The sequence below is a fragment of the Oncorhynchus keta genome, unplaced genomic scaffold (genome assembly GCF_023373465.1).
Source record: "Oncorhynchus keta strain PuntledgeMale-10-30-2019 unplaced genomic scaffold, Oket_V2 Un_contig_24099_pilon_pilon, whole genome shotgun sequence".
Taxonomy (NCBI): domain Eukaryota; kingdom Metazoa; phylum Chordata; class Actinopteri; order Salmoniformes; family Salmonidae; genus Oncorhynchus; species Oncorhynchus keta.
The window spans coordinates 1-17,566 of record NW_026283720.1 but is presented as its reverse complement, the minus strand read 5'-3'; the positions used below and the strand labels follow the sequence as shown (position 1 = coordinate 17,566).

At 43.3% G+C, this 17,566-nt stretch overlaps 1 pseudogene; it reads right to left on the bottom strand.

The window, feature by feature from the left end:
* Window positions 1-8,592: 8,592 nt before the first annotated feature.
* On the bottom strand, window positions 8,593-13,484 carry LOC118389265 (keratin, type I cytoskeletal 42-like; annotated as a pseudogene).
* Window positions 13,485-17,566: the final 4,082 nt, after the last annotated feature.

Below are 17,566 nucleotides of genomic sequence, written 5' to 3'. Positions count from 1 at the left end.
TCCCCTCAGCTTTGTTGTCTCCCGACCCCAGGAAACAAAGACATTCCATCGCATGAACACATACACCCAGCCATAAAAACTGCCCCTCTACCTCACGAACCCCTGACACAAACATCTCCTAGTATAAACACACTTTCCCCCTTCTACTGGTCGGGTGCCCAGAACAGAAGACTGCTGTGCACCAATGGGGGCTTCTACTCTGGCTAGAGCGGGTCCGCCTCCAACCCTACGGGACCATTCAGAAGGCGTCACGACAAGACTCTACCTACTTTATTCTATGTATAAAAATGAATGTAACCTTTGTATAAGCTCTCTTTTTCACCTGACTCATTACCGAGTTATATGAACTAGATCCGTGCACGTAAAACTGCGGCACAAGATATCTATTGACTCATTAAAACTGCCTTTTGTTACAACTGAAATCCACTCTGTCCAGCGCCCGTGATTTGGTCTCGACTCTCCAATATATAAACACTAACAGACTTGGTAGCATGAGGATGGTTATTCCTGGATTCGATCTATGATAAAGTTGGTGGGTGTTAGAGGAAATTATAGTTTAGATGATTAATTATGTATACATTATTGATTAGAACCATTTATTCTAATACTATTATGTTATGATTTGAAAAGTATGAGTTTTTGGTTGAGCTGTTACTGAAAATGTAAGCAGAATGAATTAATTGTCTGATGCCTCCTGGGAAATTTAAGGAGGAGGGATAAGATAGTTTTCAAACAGATAAGAATGTTTTGGTTGGATTCCATTAGTGGAGAGAAGTAGATCTTTTAGACAGGTTGGAATGTAGTTTATGAGGGAGTAAAACTTCTCTAGGACTGAATACTACCTATTGTAAGGATGGGAGAGGGTGTGAAACTGATGACGTCATTTTATGTTCCCTTTCTTTAAAATGTAATGTTCTTTGTATTTTGGGTCAGTACTCTCTCGTAATAAACGCTGTTACTTTTGGCTTTTAAGACTGGTCTCAATCTACTTCATGCATAATTAATGAACTTACAATTCATTAATGAATTAGAAATGAGTGCGAATTGGTTTTGGCAATTAAACATAAAGGAATTTAGAATTCCTCTATCAGTGGGAGAGGACGAAACTGATCACGGCTCAAAATCAGACGGAAGAGTGACCTGTCCAGCCATTCATCTTGCCTCAGGAAATCTGATCGGAGTGCTCTATATAAGGTAAGCAGAAGCCTGTTAAATCGAAATCTGCATATTGTATTTTAGCCTAAACCAAATTATGATCAGAAAGTACTGAGCGTGAGTATGAATCGTTGCCAAATTATGTTTTACATAAGAACCTAAGGCATTGATCAGATATCTTAGTTCGTAGAAGAAAAAATAAAATAAAAACGTTACATTTAAAAAATATATATTATTGTTATTTTTATAATTGGCCTATACTGAGTTATTTTAATAGGAATGTGTGAATTGTGATTGACCAATGTGTTGAATTCCTTCAGGACCCTGTTTGTTCTGAAATCTGATAGAGATGAGGTTAAGCAGAGGCTGTGTTTTAACATGTAAAGGACACAATAATGGATATTTTAATAGGAATGTGTGAATTGTGATTGACCAATGTGCTAAATCTTTCGGGACCCTATTTGTTCTGAAATCTGCATAGAAAACTGTCCTAATTATATATATTGGGTTGTGTATAGAGGTGACGTTAAATAGAGGCTGTGTTATAGCACGAAATGGACACAATTATGGATGTTGGAATTTCAATGTGAATTTCGTATGAATGAATGTAGTATTTGACAAAACATATGAACCAGAGTTGACGTTCCATGATTTTGAGACCGGGGAAATTAAATTGAGAGAAACGTTTGAGATACGTAACTGGGCTATTATGCACACGTGCTGATAGACAAAGCTGATAGACAAATGCCTTAGTAGTCATATCGCCGTGCAACTTTGATTGACAGCCGCTGGCCTCGAACACTGACTCTGGCTTTTTTCATTCCTGTTGGTATTGCCTAAAGTTTAAAATTGTTCTGACATTTGTTATAGAATCGCTGGAATTTACTGATATAAGTTCATAAAGGAAGTTACTGAATTATTTGCAGAAAGTATTTAAATAATTCGCTGAACAACTGTTAGTTTTCTAAAATGTCTATCTATATTTCCTACAGAGCTAGAATTACTCTAACAATTGTAATAGAACCGCATATATTCACTAATATATTGATCCAAAAGGAAATCGCCAAATCATTTCTAGAAAATAACTAAATAAATCGCTCAACAAATTCAAATTACATGCCGGAGAGGTACACACGTGAATGCCACCACGTTACTGATAAGATCTTTCTGTGCGAGGGTGGGGGCGCATGGGAGAAGTTTGAACCAGCACTACAGTACATCCCAGGTCTCGATCAGGGACGGGCTGAGTTTACAAAGATAGAAATAAGCCACACAAAGGACTGGCTAAACCTAGATAACGCATTATACACAATATCAGACAAATTATTTTGTGATAAAATGGCTGCAGTCACCACGCCCAAACTCAGATTCAATGAATATTTAGATCAGAGTATGATTAATAGAGCGGGAGGTAAAGAACAGTATGAGAAAGTGGAGAAAGTGTGGAAAGGATTACGGCTAAAATGGACACAAGCAGGTTACTTCAGCAGGGGACCCCCTACAGGGGGGAATCTCCAAGATATGCAGAGAGAGCTACAGGAAGACATAGGGAAAGCAACGGCAAGTGAGACAGAGAGGAACAAAGCTCATTTGTTCAAGAAGGAAGGGACTAGAGAGAGAAAGCGGGCAGAAGCAGAATTGAAAGTAGGAGAATGGGCTATAGAAGAGTGTAGGAGGATGCAGCCCAAAAACAAACCAGATATGATGTGCGTGGCCTCTGCGTCAACGGGGGATGTTAAAGCTCCGCCTGAGAACTTGCCCACGGCTCCCCCTGAGGCCGCTTCTCCCTCACTATATCCACAATTGACAATGGAGGCAGTTCAGCCCCCGCCATACTCAATGGGACAAAATCACCGGAGCCCGTCACACAACCCATTCCTGCCCAGGGCACCTCCCACAATACAGGCTCCAGTTCTGAGAGTAGACCAAGGGGAGTTAAAAGGGCAAATGACACTGGGGATAACGGGTGGCCATATTGTATGTGAACAGCTCGAAACCGGGACTCCAGGCGCAGGAGGCCTCCCCCAGGAACGGAGACCACAATGCTCCTCTGTGAACTCTCTCACCTCTGAAACCAGAGGACACCTACAAACAAGATTAGATTCAAACCACTTCTATCAGACGGATAGGGAGGCCTGTCATCAGAGCATGGATATCGAAACGAAGAAGAAATTGACATGGTGCTCACTCCAGCTCCAATGAGAGGTCCAAACGTGACTAGGATGCAGGACCTGCTGCAATCATCAATAGCTCGAGCTAAGGAACTCAGGGAGCTTATAGCTAACCAAGATATCAACAGAGAGGGAGCCTACCGTGTGGAAGGCATAATGAGAGGAACAGTAACCGAAGTCATCAATGGGGTCCGAAACACTCCGTCGGTCCTCCAGAATCGCTGATATAAGAGAGCGAGAGCAGGAGATGGCAGGACAGTACCCCTGCGACCGACACCAGGTGATGCACACACTTTGGAGTACCAGCCCTGGAAAATGACTGATTTAACAACCTTGATGGAACAGATGCCTAGCTTACATGGGGGAGCTTCAGCGTGGCTACTCCAACTGCAGACTCTTACGTCAGGCCTGCAACTCTGCCTAGGAGACATGAAAGCACTACTAGCAAGAGCCACTGATCACGGAACCATGGAGGCCCTCATGACAGCAGCTGGCGTTGAATGGCAGGCCCCAGCACTGCCCATAGAGAACTTCCGTACTAGATTATGGGAAGTTCTACGGAGAGCATACCCTACAGAAAGAAACCATGCCACCTTATCCTCCTGTACAATCAACCCAGGTGAGCAACCTGCAGCATACCTGGACAGTGCTAAGACCACATGGAGATCGGTCCACGAAGAACCATTCGATCACACTGATACCACGCTCAGCATGTGGAAGGAAATGATGGTGAACGGGTGTCCTGGAGATGTTAAAACCAAACTCAGAGGAACAGTGGGGTTGATTGCACTTCCTCTGACCCAATTCAATACGCATGTGCACCACCATGTATCCCAACACAACAAGGAAAGAGGGGGAGCTGAGAGCCAGGTCCAGTCCCTCCAAGTTCAACTCTTGAAGCTTCAACTAAAAGAGGCATAGAAAGGTGAGAAACCTAAAAAACAAATGATTGCAGAAGAAACTCAAGACCAAGGGGAGCAGCCAGATATCACTCAGATAGTAGCACAGACTGTCTCTCAGATGATCCAACAGCAGGCAGCCTCACTCACTGCCACTAGGGGGGCCCAACCACCCCAATACCCTCCCCCACAGCAGTATATCCTGCAACAACAACAGCCAGTATGGGCTCAACGGGGTCCCTACACTGGACAACCCAGAGAGGGAAATTACAAGTGTTATAACTGTGGAATTCCCCGGTCACTATGCCAGATATTGCACGAAACCACTCTCCCCGCACCAACTGCAATGGAGAGGAAGAGGACGTGGAGGGCCACCAAGAAGAGGGAGAGGAAGAGGAGGACCACCCCCTTTTCACTACAACTACCCAGGACCTCAGCAACAGCCAGCATACAACCACCCAGGACCTAGCCACACGGAGCAGGAACAGCAAGATTACCACCAACCACAGTTTCAAGGTATGGCAGGGAACGCCATGCCCTGGCCATGAAGATGCCTACCACCCACGGCAGGAGAAGGAAGGCAACACTTTCAACTGCACACTGAACCAACAATGATGTGCGAAGTTGAGGGTGTCCCCCATCAGTTCCTGGTAGATACAGGATGCACCTATTCTGCTATCAGGTCCCCTCAAATGCTGTCAACTGCTCAGAGCCGCACTATCCCTTTAACATTCTCCTGGGAAAACTCTCAGTTGAAACACCAGTTCCTGTACTGTCCAAAATGCCCGATCAACCTACTAGGACGAGACGGCTTATGCAAAATGGGGTGCACCATATATCTTACTGAAAGTGGAGTGGCAGTATCCACCAACCCTCCCTCTTCAGTAAGCATCATGATGATGCCACTCCTGCCGACGCCCACGCTGTCTGAAACCCAAGAAGTGTACTGGCTAAAGTGCCTACCCACAGGCCCTGCCACCCCTCACGTCCAGTTTAAGTTCAACCAACTGAAAACTCAGATATACACCATGCACCCATATAAGACTCCCCAAGCTGATATCCATTGCACACTCAATGTAACAGAAACTGATGATTGCCCTTACACAGAAGACTGATGCACCTGACCCCAACTATCAGGTGTTGTACCATTGTGTGTGGCCCAGAGGGGGTAGCAGCACCGGTCATTCTTCAACCACACCTGAAAACTTGGTACATGTAGAGTGAAGAATCAGCGCCTCATGTCACGCTGGCTGTGGGAAATGGTTTTGAAGCACGAAGCCTAGGTCCCATGATCAGGCGGGCATCCAAGCTAACCTGGGAGCCCACTTCAACACCAGGCATACACAAAGCCACCTCGGAAAATATGTGGAGATTCCTTGAACCAGACACCGAAGAAAATGTCTCCCAGAACGTATACCCCTGCCAAGACACCATGGGAAACCATACACTGATCATACCTCATCAAAAGCCCTGATCTCCACTATAGATGATAAGATCTGGACCACATCCCCTTTCGATGTGGGTCAGCTCCAAGTTGCCCCAGTCATCATCACCCTACTGGACCCAAATCAGACACCTGTTTACCGAACACAATATCGTTTGAAACCTGAACAGACGATGGGAATTAAGCCAACCATAGATGGTCTCCTAGGAGCAGGTGTCCTCTATCCCAAAGTCTCACCATGGAACACACCCATCCTGCCCGTACTGAAGGCTGATGGAGAAACATACCGGATGGTCCAAGACTTCCGAGCAGTAAATGACGTTACTGCACCCATCGATCTACCTGTCCCTGATCCGCACATCACACTGAGCAATCTTTCACCCAAGCATCAGTACTTCACTGTGGTGGACCTAGCTAATGCTTTTTTCAGCATTCCTTTGGATGAAGCATCTCAACCACTCTTTGCATTTACCTATGAAGGTCACCAGCTTACTTATTCGGTTTTGCCACAGTGCTACAGATGCTCACCTGGAATTTTCAACCACATCCTGAAGCAATAGCAAAGTGTCTGAAGAGTTATGTAAATAAGGTGAATCTGTTTTTTATCTTAATACATTTGTAAACAATTCTAAAAACCTGTTTTCGCTTTGTCATAATGGGGTATGGTATGTAGATTGATGAGACAAATAAATGTAATCCATTTTAGAATAAGGCTGAAACGTAACAAAATGTGGAACAAGTCAAGGGATCTGAATAATTTCCGAATGCACTGTGTGTTGTTGCTCTTTCGGGTTTTGAGCTGGTTTCAGAGGTGACTGATGAGGAGCTCATGGGAGCCTCAGGCCCTGTCCCTGACCTCCCAGAGGATATCACCGTGGCCTACTCCATCCCTGAGAAGGTCAGTACCAAATACACCTTTTAAGAATACTGTAGCATCTGTACGGTGAGCACAGAAAAGCCAAGTCCCCATGTATCAGTGGAGGCTGGTGAGGGGAGGACAGCTCATAGTAATAGCTGGAATGAAATGGCTTGAACGAAAGTGTATCAAACATATGGAAACCATGTGCTTGATACTGTTCCATTCAATCTGTTTCAGCCATTACATTGAGCCGTCCTCTGATTTAAAGTGTGACTCATCACTCTCGACTCTATGAGTCGGGGAAACTAACTGGCAGATCTTAAGTAGTTTCAAGTAACAATGGCCTTGTCCGAAATCTGGCCTTTCTTCGACTTAGTTAAACTGCATACCATTTAGAATGTGCTGCTTAGTATAACCTAATGCAGTACGCAACTAATATTAACATACTATGCTCATCCATGCCTCTAAGGTGTCATCCAATGATCAATTGTGTTGAATCCCGCCATTCTGATTACCAGCTGTTGTCAAAAACATGTAGGTCGCAAAATACATTTACTTTCTTCAATAGAGTGCAGTGAATTCTACTAGATAAAAAAAATGACATCCTGGTATTTAAAGCTTACTACAATTCTGAAATTTCACATACTGTATAACGTAGTATGTCCTTCTGTAGCACAGTTGGTAGAGCATGGCGCTTGTAACGCCAGGGTAGTGGGTTCGATTCCCGGGACCACCCATACATAGAATGTATGCACACATGACTGTAAGTCGCTTTGGATAAAAGCGTCTGCTAAATGGCATATATATATATATAACGTTCTATTTTCGTATACTCAAAATGCCTACTATTTAGAATGCTAGAATGAGTATTCGGACACGGCCCATGAAAAAAAATTCCTGTTAAGGGAGAAGGAACAGAGTCTAGATGAGCCGATGGCTCAGATGAGGAAGATATAGCTAGGACCAGAAGACACCTCTGCTTTCAGACAACCCGCATTGGCACAAATGAAACCCTATTCAATATAGTGTGCTACTTTTGATCAAGGCCCATTCTGTTAAATTAGCTTAAGCTTGAAGTAATGGACCAGGCACATACAGATGTTAGCTGTATAATGAATTGTGCTTATGTATCACCTGCTGACCGAGAGGAAAGATTGTTGTAACACGCAAAATTGAATAAGTAATCAATCATTGCAGTTATGGATGAAGTCTCTAACCAATTACTACTACTATATAGAACTTGTAAAATGTTTTTGAATGATGTTGAATGAGGCCCAACATTTCTCTGCGTGACAAACCTGCCTTCACTGTATCTGCTCCATGTTTAGCTCTGGTCCAGAGCCTTACCTGCGGTGGGAGCCTTGATGGCTCAAGCTGCACGTAACGCTCTGGACCAGAGCTACTCTATGTCATACTCTTAGCTGTTTAAAAACTTATATATAGATGTAACTGAAACTTTCTCTGCTGAAACTCTACCGACTGATTCTCTACACACTTTGTTTCAATGGAGGAAGGGAAAGACCATCCTCCTCAGTGAATTTCAGAAAAATATAAGTGAAAAATGTAAAATGTAATCACTTTAATATAAAACTATACTAAATATATTCACATCGCCAAATAATTCATTTAAAGCACTGTATCCTCAACTATGTCCACAGTAGCCTCAACAGCACCATGGTGTAGCCAGAGGACAGCTAGTTTCCATCCTTCTCTGGGTACATTGACTTCAATACAGAACCTAGGAGTCTCGTGGTTCTCACTCCCTTCCATAGACTTACACAGTTATTATGACAACTTCCAGAGGACTTCCTCCAACCTATCAGAGATCTTGCAGCATGAACTGAAATGTTGTCCACCCAATCAAAGGATCAGAGAATGAATCTAGTACTGAAAGCATAAGCTACAGCTGAAGTCGGGAAAATATACATACACCTTAGCCAAATACATTTAAACTCAGTTTTTCACAATTCCTGACATTTAATCCAAGTAAATATGTTCTGTCTTAGATTAGTTATGATCACCACTTTATTTTAAGAATGTGAAATGTCAGAATAATAGTAGAGAGATTTATTTCAGCTTTTATTTCTTTCATCACATTCCCAGTGGGTCAGAAGTTGACATACACTCAATTAAATTAGTATTTGGTAGCATTGCCTTTAAATTGTTTAACTTGGGTCAAACGTTTCAGGTAGACTTCCACAAGCTTCCCACAATAAGTTGGGTGAATTTTGGGCCATTCCCCTGACAGAGCTTGTGTAACTGACTGAGGTTTGTAGGCCTCCTTGCTTACACAAGGTTTTTAAGTTCTTTGTGTTCTTTTTAAGGCTTTGTGATGGCCACTCCAATACCTTGAATTTGTTGTCCTTAAGCCATTTGCCACAACTTTGGAAGTATGCCTGGGGTCAGTGTCCATTTGGAAGACTCATTTGCAACCAAGCCTTAACTTCCTGTCATGTCTTGAGATGTTGCTTCAATATAGGCCTATAGAACTATAGAACATGAACTTTAAACCTGTCTTAGAGTACAGAGAACATTCATGGCTTGTGGTCCTGGGAGTATACAATGGAGCTAAAATACCTTTATAATAGCTGATGAAGCAAATTGTATTTCCCTGATGTCACTTATGTAACTGTACCAATCTGTTTTCAATTTACTCAAATCATTTTCACTTTTAATGGGGTTACACAAAGATATTTAAATGAGATAATGCCACCTGGTGGCAATGAATGGAACAATGGGAAAAACACATTCTAGAAATAATATTAAATTGTCCACATGAGAGTTATAAGGTAACATGAGTAAATTACATCAGTTATCATTCAGCTGATGCAATCCCGTCAAAAGGGACATATTACATATATGGTTTGAACCCCCATCATCAGGGGTATTTGTGGTCCAGAGGCAAGAGTGTTACCTCTTCACCAGATTCTGGAACTATCTCGACCTCTCAGTTCGTTCATTTCCTGGACCTTCTCATCAACTACGGTGGACACCACCTCCTCCTCCACAATCACCCTCACACACTTCTAATGTGGGGGTAATACGCTGTGGCAAAATTGAAAGAGAATGAATGAATTGTGTGTATTATGGGTAACAACACTTGAAACTTTCATTGATTCATTTGTTTTGTTAATTATTCTCCTGCTTGCTCACCTTCCACCACTTCCTGGACTTGTTGTACTTCTTGGACCTTCTCGACCACGATCACTTTCCTGACCTCCTGTCTGGTCTCCACATGCCTACTGGTAGACACAGGCGAAGAACACGTACGGTCAGCTAAACTCACCAACACACATCTTGATCTACTAGTTTGCAATGAGGTGCTAATAAACAACTGTCATTCACTGAACCCACTGTAGCGTACCAGCATTGATAAGGAGATGGGACAGCTTACAAAAAGCCTTGTGGGTACTGGAGTACACCATACCAACCAACTGTGTATTTACCTAACACCAGAATAAATTACCTTAGATACTGTGGTACCACATATTTATGGTCCACACTCTCTTCCACTAACCTCTCCCTCTCTCTACTTCCGTCTTTCCTTTCTCCCTTAATCTTCCCTCCCTCCACTCTCATCCCACATCCCCTCCTTCCCCTCTTCTCCAACCCCCAATTACTCCAACTTGCTCAATCTCCATCGTCCCTCTACTCTCCGCTCTTTCCATTCCCCCATCTCGCTATCCCCCTCTCTTTCCTGCCCCTCCATTATCCCCTCTCACCTGAGTCCCTCTCCATCCAGCAGCCTCCTGTACTCAGCGATCTCCATCTCCAGCCTCATCTTGATGTCCAGGAGGATCTGGTACTCAGAGGCCTGCTGCTGGATGCTGACGTTGAGCTGCTGCAGCTCCTCCTCCTCCATGCTGTTGATACAAACCTGCAGCTGGCTCAGCTGGGAGCCGTGGCGGCCGTTTATATCAACGACGCTCTGCTCCAGGTACCCCTTCTAGCAATGCGTTTATGTTTGTAAGGGATGAAGATGAAGGAAAGAAGGGGAGGGTAGTAGAAATGTATAAAGAGGGAGATGAAGAAGGATAGAGATAGTTAGATTGGTGTGCATAAAGTGTTAGAACACCTTGACATTAGACCACTGTGGAGGTCTGAAAACATCTAACAAACTTTGATTTTGGAGTGTACTGTTCTTTTAAGACCTAAAGGAATTCCATATTTTAGGAACAGAGGTATGTTTAGGGATGCTGATTCACTAAGATGGTTTGACATCATACCTGAGTGAGCAGGCCATGTAGTTCAATCTCCAGGCTCTGGAAGGTCCTCTTCAGGTCAGTCACCTGAGACTGAGAGGTCTTCACCTCTGTGGTTCTGAGGCACCTCCACCTGACTGACTGACTGACTGACTGACTCTCTCACACACACACACACACACACACACACACACACAATTAGTCAAAAGTGTAGTACCACTTCACAGAATATATGTCAATTGTGCCTCTGACAAAACACATTTAGGGACCCATGCCCACATCTTTCGAGTCCCCCTGTCCTATTTTCAGAAGTTGTCTCACCTTGCTCTCAAACCACTTGGCAGCATCTCTCTGGTTCTTCGTTATCATGCCCTCATACTGGGTCCTCATCTCCTCCAGCACCTTGCTCATGTCCACTGAGGAAGCACAGTCCAATCTCCACATTCACAGCACCACAATGCAGCGTCCGCATCAAATGCATCTCCTAACAACAGGAAAAGGGGGACAAATTGTGCTATAATACCTGGGATTTGTAGTTTACTTATACAGATGGAAGGGCAAAAGCACCTGAAAACAATTTGTATATTTGAGTACTAATAACAGTGAAGTTGCCCTAGATTTGTTGTGGGTGAGTTTTGCCCCCTTGTGTCCAAACATGGAAAGATCTCAAACCCACTGAGAATTGATAAATACATTCAATGCGAAAACATTGCAAAAACTACAGGCGAAGCCATTGTGTCCAAATGAAAAACCCCATGTGGCTGTCCTGGCATATTGAGACTTCAGCCAACAGCACAAGTGTTACGACTTGAGTGTGTGAGGAGAAATTACCTCCCCGTTGTTCTTCCTGAGGTAGACCAGCTCCTCCTTCAGCCCCTCAATCTGTATCTCCAGTTCTGCTCTGGTGAGTGTAAAGCTGTCCAGGACTCCTCTCTGACGAGCCACATCCCCTTCCATCTTCATACGCATGTTAGCCTCCGTCTCTAACCTACAGGGGTTGAGGAAAGAAGAGGGCTTGATTAGTTCCTCCTCACAACAAACCAAGATACAACTTGCCCAACCATAAACTCATCCATAGCCCCTGCCTACCCCATAAGCATTTCTGTAGATCTGGGAGGATTGCATCTACTCAATCTCAAACCTATAGGCCAAGAGTTACAAACAGAATCAGTACACTCACAGAGGCCATGTACAGTACAGAGAGGAAGTGCACCTACTTCATCTTGAAGACATCAGCTGCATGTCTGGCATTATCCACCCGCAGGATCATCTGAGAGTTCTCCACAGACCTGGCTTGGATCTAGGAACAGGAGGACAGCCACAGTCAATGGGATGTAATTACAGAGTCAACTATGTATAGATCAACAGATCTGGTTCATGTCTACAGTTCATTCATAAACAACAGGACACCATTTTTCAACGGTCAACAAGATAGACAATAGGAATTATACCTAAAATCTATCACTTATCTAATGACTCTCATCTTTCACAAACCTGTTGGCGCCTTCTCAATCCAATCCCCACCTCCCTTCCCAATGGACACAGACATCAAATCAACGTCTATTCCACGTTGGTTCAACATATTTAAATTGAAATGACATGGAAACGATGTTGATTCAACCAGTGTATGGCCACTAGGTTGCTACATTATGACTACATTACCCAGAAGTACCTTGTTGCGGATGTCTGTGATGGTGGCATGGAACCCAATGTGGTCCTTCTTGTGAGTTGGTGATCTCATCTCGTAGAACTCTTTGATCTGCAGCTCCAACTTGCCTCTAGAGAGTGCACCTGTGTAAACAGGGAGTGGAGGGAATCAGTTCAGTTCATGGCTGTATCCGAAATAGCACCCATAGGTTCCATTTGGGGGCGCATCCCATCACGTTATGTGAATCAGCGCACTCCCATGAAATAATCCCCAACATAATGGAATTGAAACGAAATAATAAAATCCTGCTATGTCATTGTCCTCATTATGTACGAACTTGTGTAAATGTTAATAATAAGATTTCCCCTTTGAGCTTTACAGGAAAACGATAGGTTACTGTTTCTTCTCAACAGCAATTTTACAATTAGAAAAGTTAATGGTGGAATACATCGTTTTAAAAAAGTTTAAATTTAAGTAAAAGTCGTTTTAAATATATGTGTATTGGGTCCATTAGCTGTAGCCTACTGTGTTATCACATTTAATTGAACATTGTGGATAGTATTGGTGAAAGGGGTTATAAAAAAATGTAAAAAAGCTTTATAACAAATATTAAAGATCACCTTCTCATAGCAGTTTTCTATATCATCGAATAAATTATGTTTTGAAAAGATTGATCACCCTGCCTTGTCGTTCGTGCCTTGACTTTCGGTCTCCAAGCGCATAATCTGGGCTGTGCATAATATCGCAGAGCGCACCTAATCTCCAGACACATCTCCATCACTCTGCTTTACCTTTTCCAGGTAGGTGGCCAAACGATCATTCAGATTCTGTATGGTATGCTTCTCGTTGGCGCCAAAAGTAATCCGGACTGGCCCGTCCATAGAGAAAGAAGACTGATAGATACGGGTGCAGTATTTCCCGGCACCTCTGTTTACACTCGGCGCGCGACTGCTCCCAACAGAGAACACGCTCATACTGGATCTACCGCCCCCCAAACCGCTGGAAAACTGCATCCCATCGGACGAACGGAGGCCACTCGAACCGACACCATTACGCGAGCTGTGGCTACGACTGGCTACAATGGACATGGCGAGAGATGGTCTGGCGATGGTTCCTGTCAGGTTAAAGCGCGTTCTTCCGAGTTGGAGGCGACAAATACAATTTTATACAGGGTCTCTTAACTCTTATACAGTTCGATTAAGAATGACTGACAAGGTCACCACTTTTCCTTGGAATGAAGGTAGACCCAATTGTTTTGTTCAGTGGGTGGGTACAGGGTTTACAGTAACTATGTAACAAGATACATCAAGTCACGAAGGACATCTAGGGAATTAAATGTTCAGAAAGGGTTGTGGTTTGTGAAGGGTATTGTGTTTGACAGGTACAAACAAAATGAGAGTTTGAGATCCTCTGGAAATTCACTGGATGTGTTTTGTAAAACTGACATTTGATGGTTTCAGATATCCATTTTCAATTACATTTGTTTGTTTACTGAAATTGGCAATATTTTTAATGTATGTGAATATATACATAAATGTTGTATTTGTTATTTTACCAAACTAAAATGTTGCACCAAGTCACTCCTTCACTTACATTTGATGATTTGTCATTCTATCCATTTGAAAAGATGGTCAGTAACAGTCATCTTTTTTGAAATGTAGATAATCATGAACTGTTAATAAATGCAACACATTCAATGTTGTTACTTTGTCTACTCGGTTTATTTGATCTCAGATTAGTTGGTTTGGATAGTGTGTTTAATCATTGTCAAAGATGTGTAGTAGCTATTGCTATTTTTTTCCCCAAAATAGAACATTGTCCCAAGTCACTTTGATTTTCTCATTCAAAGATGTACAGTAACTTATTTGAAATATGAATAAACCTCAATTCCTCACATTCCATTTTGCCTACTCCGTACTTGCTCTCAGATGTTGGTTTGTATAGTGTGTTTTATTCAAGGTAAAAGTGAATGCTTTTAAACAGTCACAAAACTGTCAGAGTAAATTGAACAGTTTCATTCCAAAACGCTCTGTATCCATTTTTAGAATTGATGGTCAATTATCTTTTGTTGTTTAAAGACATTATGAAAGAGATTGGTGTGTATTTTGTTCAATGACACATGTATTTGTTACTGTAATGTAGATGCTGGGAGTGTGGGGGGATTTGGTTTGAGCACATACAGAACAAGATTTGACGTAGCGAATAACGTCCTGCGCCAAGGTAGGCCACCAATACTTCTCGAAGATAGACCGAGTAGTACGAGAATACCTGGATGTTCAGCTGTGTGCCCCCAGGTCAGCAGCCAATCCATTATCCCCGTGGAAACGTAAATGCGCTCAAGAGGACAGGTAGTGGGTGTTTGCTCCCTCTCCAGAGCCTGGCGAATGTCCACATCTGCATCCCAGACCACAGGAGATACGACTCGAGAGAAGGGATTACGGGTGTATTTTGGACAGGACCCTCCCCAGAATCGTAGAGACAGGACAGGGCAACAGCTGTGGTGGTCTTTGAACCTGGGCAATAGGTCATCGTGAAATCAAATCTTGTTCAGCCTCCTCGCTGTCCATACGTACGTCAGGTTCCGATGGTCGGTGAGGATAACGAATGGGTCCTTGGCGCCCTCCAGCCAGTGTCTCCACTCCTCTAATGCCAACTTCACCACCAGGAGCTCTCGATTGTCGACGTTGTGATTCCTCTCTGCAGGGGACAGTTTTTTAGAGTATTACACACACGGATACAGTTTGTGGATTACCTTGTCGTTGAGACAGGACAGCCCCCACGCCCACCTCTGAAGCATCTACCTCCACCACAAAGGGTATCGTGGGATCTGGGTGTTTGAGCAATGGGGCAGAGGTGAAATGTCCCTTCAGTAGGTGGAAGGCCTCGTCAGCTGCTGGACTCCACAGCAACCTATGGGGATCACCCTTGAGGAGAGAGGAGCAGCGAAGGAGCTACAGTTCCTGATGAAATGGGGGTAGAAGTTAGCAAATCATAAAACTGTCCAGCTCATTACATCCGCTGGATGCTGCCACTGTCCAGAAGGTGAGGGCGTACTCGGCAGCAGTCTGGTCCTCCTGCCGTAGTAGACACTCACCCCCCTTCTGCCCTCCGGTGGATGATCGAAGAGACCACTGAACAGTGCAATGAACCTCCCAGATGGTTGTGGCCCATTCCAACACCTTCCCAGTCAGCAGAGAAATAACCTTGGCAACCTTGGACCTCTGTGGTGGGGGATCCCATCTGGTGCGCAAAGTAGAGGGAGCACTGTAGTAGGAAGCCACAGCATTTAGATGGGATCCTGTCATATTTATCCGGGAGAGATGAAAGGCCTCGCCGACCTGGGCAGGTTGCTGAATTGACTGGTGTGTGGGCTCGCTGGGTCGACTGGTGGCAGATTATCCTCCACTAGTGGAAGGCAACGCCTCTCGGGTATGTTTGAGACGTTGAACACTGCGAAGAACCTCTTCCATAGCCGTCCCCAGTTGAGCCAGCTGGTCGTGGTGTTGACAAAATAGGTATCGGAGATGTTCTGATTTCCTGCTGCTTCCATTTTGTGAGGCCGTATTCTGTAACGTAGAAGCTGGGAGTCGAGAAGCAGGTGGCAAGTTTAATATAACAAAGAACAATACAGCATAGACATAGCGTCTTGACATGAAACACAGAAACAACACTGCCTGGGGAAAGAACCTAAGGGAGTGCCGGATAAAGGGGAGGTAATGAGTGAGGTAATGGAGTCCAGGTGTGACTCATGATGAAGCGCAGGTGCGCGCAATGATTTATGCCAGGTGCGTGTAATGATGGTTGACAGGACCGATGGTTAGAAAACAGGCGAAGTCGAACGCCGGAGGGGAGGAGTCAACGTGACAGTTACTACTGCTGAGTTTCACACAGTCAAATGTAACAAATTAATATATTTTTATAAAGAAATTATATATTTGTGACATCATTATTTAAATTTTTTATATTTTTCAAATACTTGTAAATTATGCCAGCTATAGCGCACAAAGTTCTGAGAACCATATGTTTCTTAGAGCTTGGTCAGAACGTGGTTGGGCTATGGTTATTTTACATACAACCTGCCCATAACGCAGGGGTTCCCAACCTTTTTTGACCTTCGACCTCATTTTGATATAAAAAAAATGGTTGCAACCCCAGCAAATTAAATAAAGTGATGTAATCAACGGTCAATGTTTACTTTGAAATTGGGGGTATTGCTCTCTATTACAAATCAGTCTGACAGTACTTGTAAATGTATTTAAAGTTTTATGAAATGTTGTTTTTCTATCAACAAACAAAACACATTCCACATTCACAGATGTGGCAGACATAAATAATAGAATAAAATAGAATATAAAAAAACAACACATTTGCAGCAGCACTATCTGTGATCATGTTAACTATTTCCAGCTTTAGTCTGAGACAACAAGCAAATCATTTGTTTTACAGCACCTTACACAGCATGGATATACACACATTTCTATCCAATTTTAAATATAGGTTGAGTAGTGGAGACCAGAGTCTATAGAACCTGGGCTGTCTCTTGTGGAGGTCATAAGTGGGCTTTTCAATCTGGTTAATCCACATTTTAAATGTAGGAGAAGAATTAGAAGCCCACAATAAAATAATACATTTTTTAGCAAAGTACGTGATGGTCAAAAATACATTTTTCTCTGTATGGATGAAGAACAAAGTCCGGCTGGGCAGTAAGACGATAGAGGCGTGGTGATATCAAATTGCACATCTAATGTTTCCTGTGCAGCAGCATGTACAGTGAGGGGGAAAAGTATTTGATCCCCTGCTGATTTTGTACATTTGACCACTGACAAAGAAATTATCGGTCTATCATTTTAATGGTAGGTTTATTTGAACAGTGAGAGACAGAATAACAACAACAAAATCCAGAAAAATGCATGTCAAAAATGTAATAAATTGATTAGCATTTTAATGAGGGAAATAAGTATTTGAACCCTCTGCAAAACATGACTTAGTACTTGGAGGCAAAACCCTTGTTGGCAATCACAGAGTTCAGACGTTTCTTGTAGTTGGCCACCAGGTTTGCACACAGGAAGGATTTTGTCCCACTCTTTGCAGATCTTCTCCAAGTCATTAAGGTTTCAAGGCTGACATTTGGCAACTCGAACCTTCACCTCCCTCCACAGATTTTCTATGGGACTAAGGTCTGGAGACT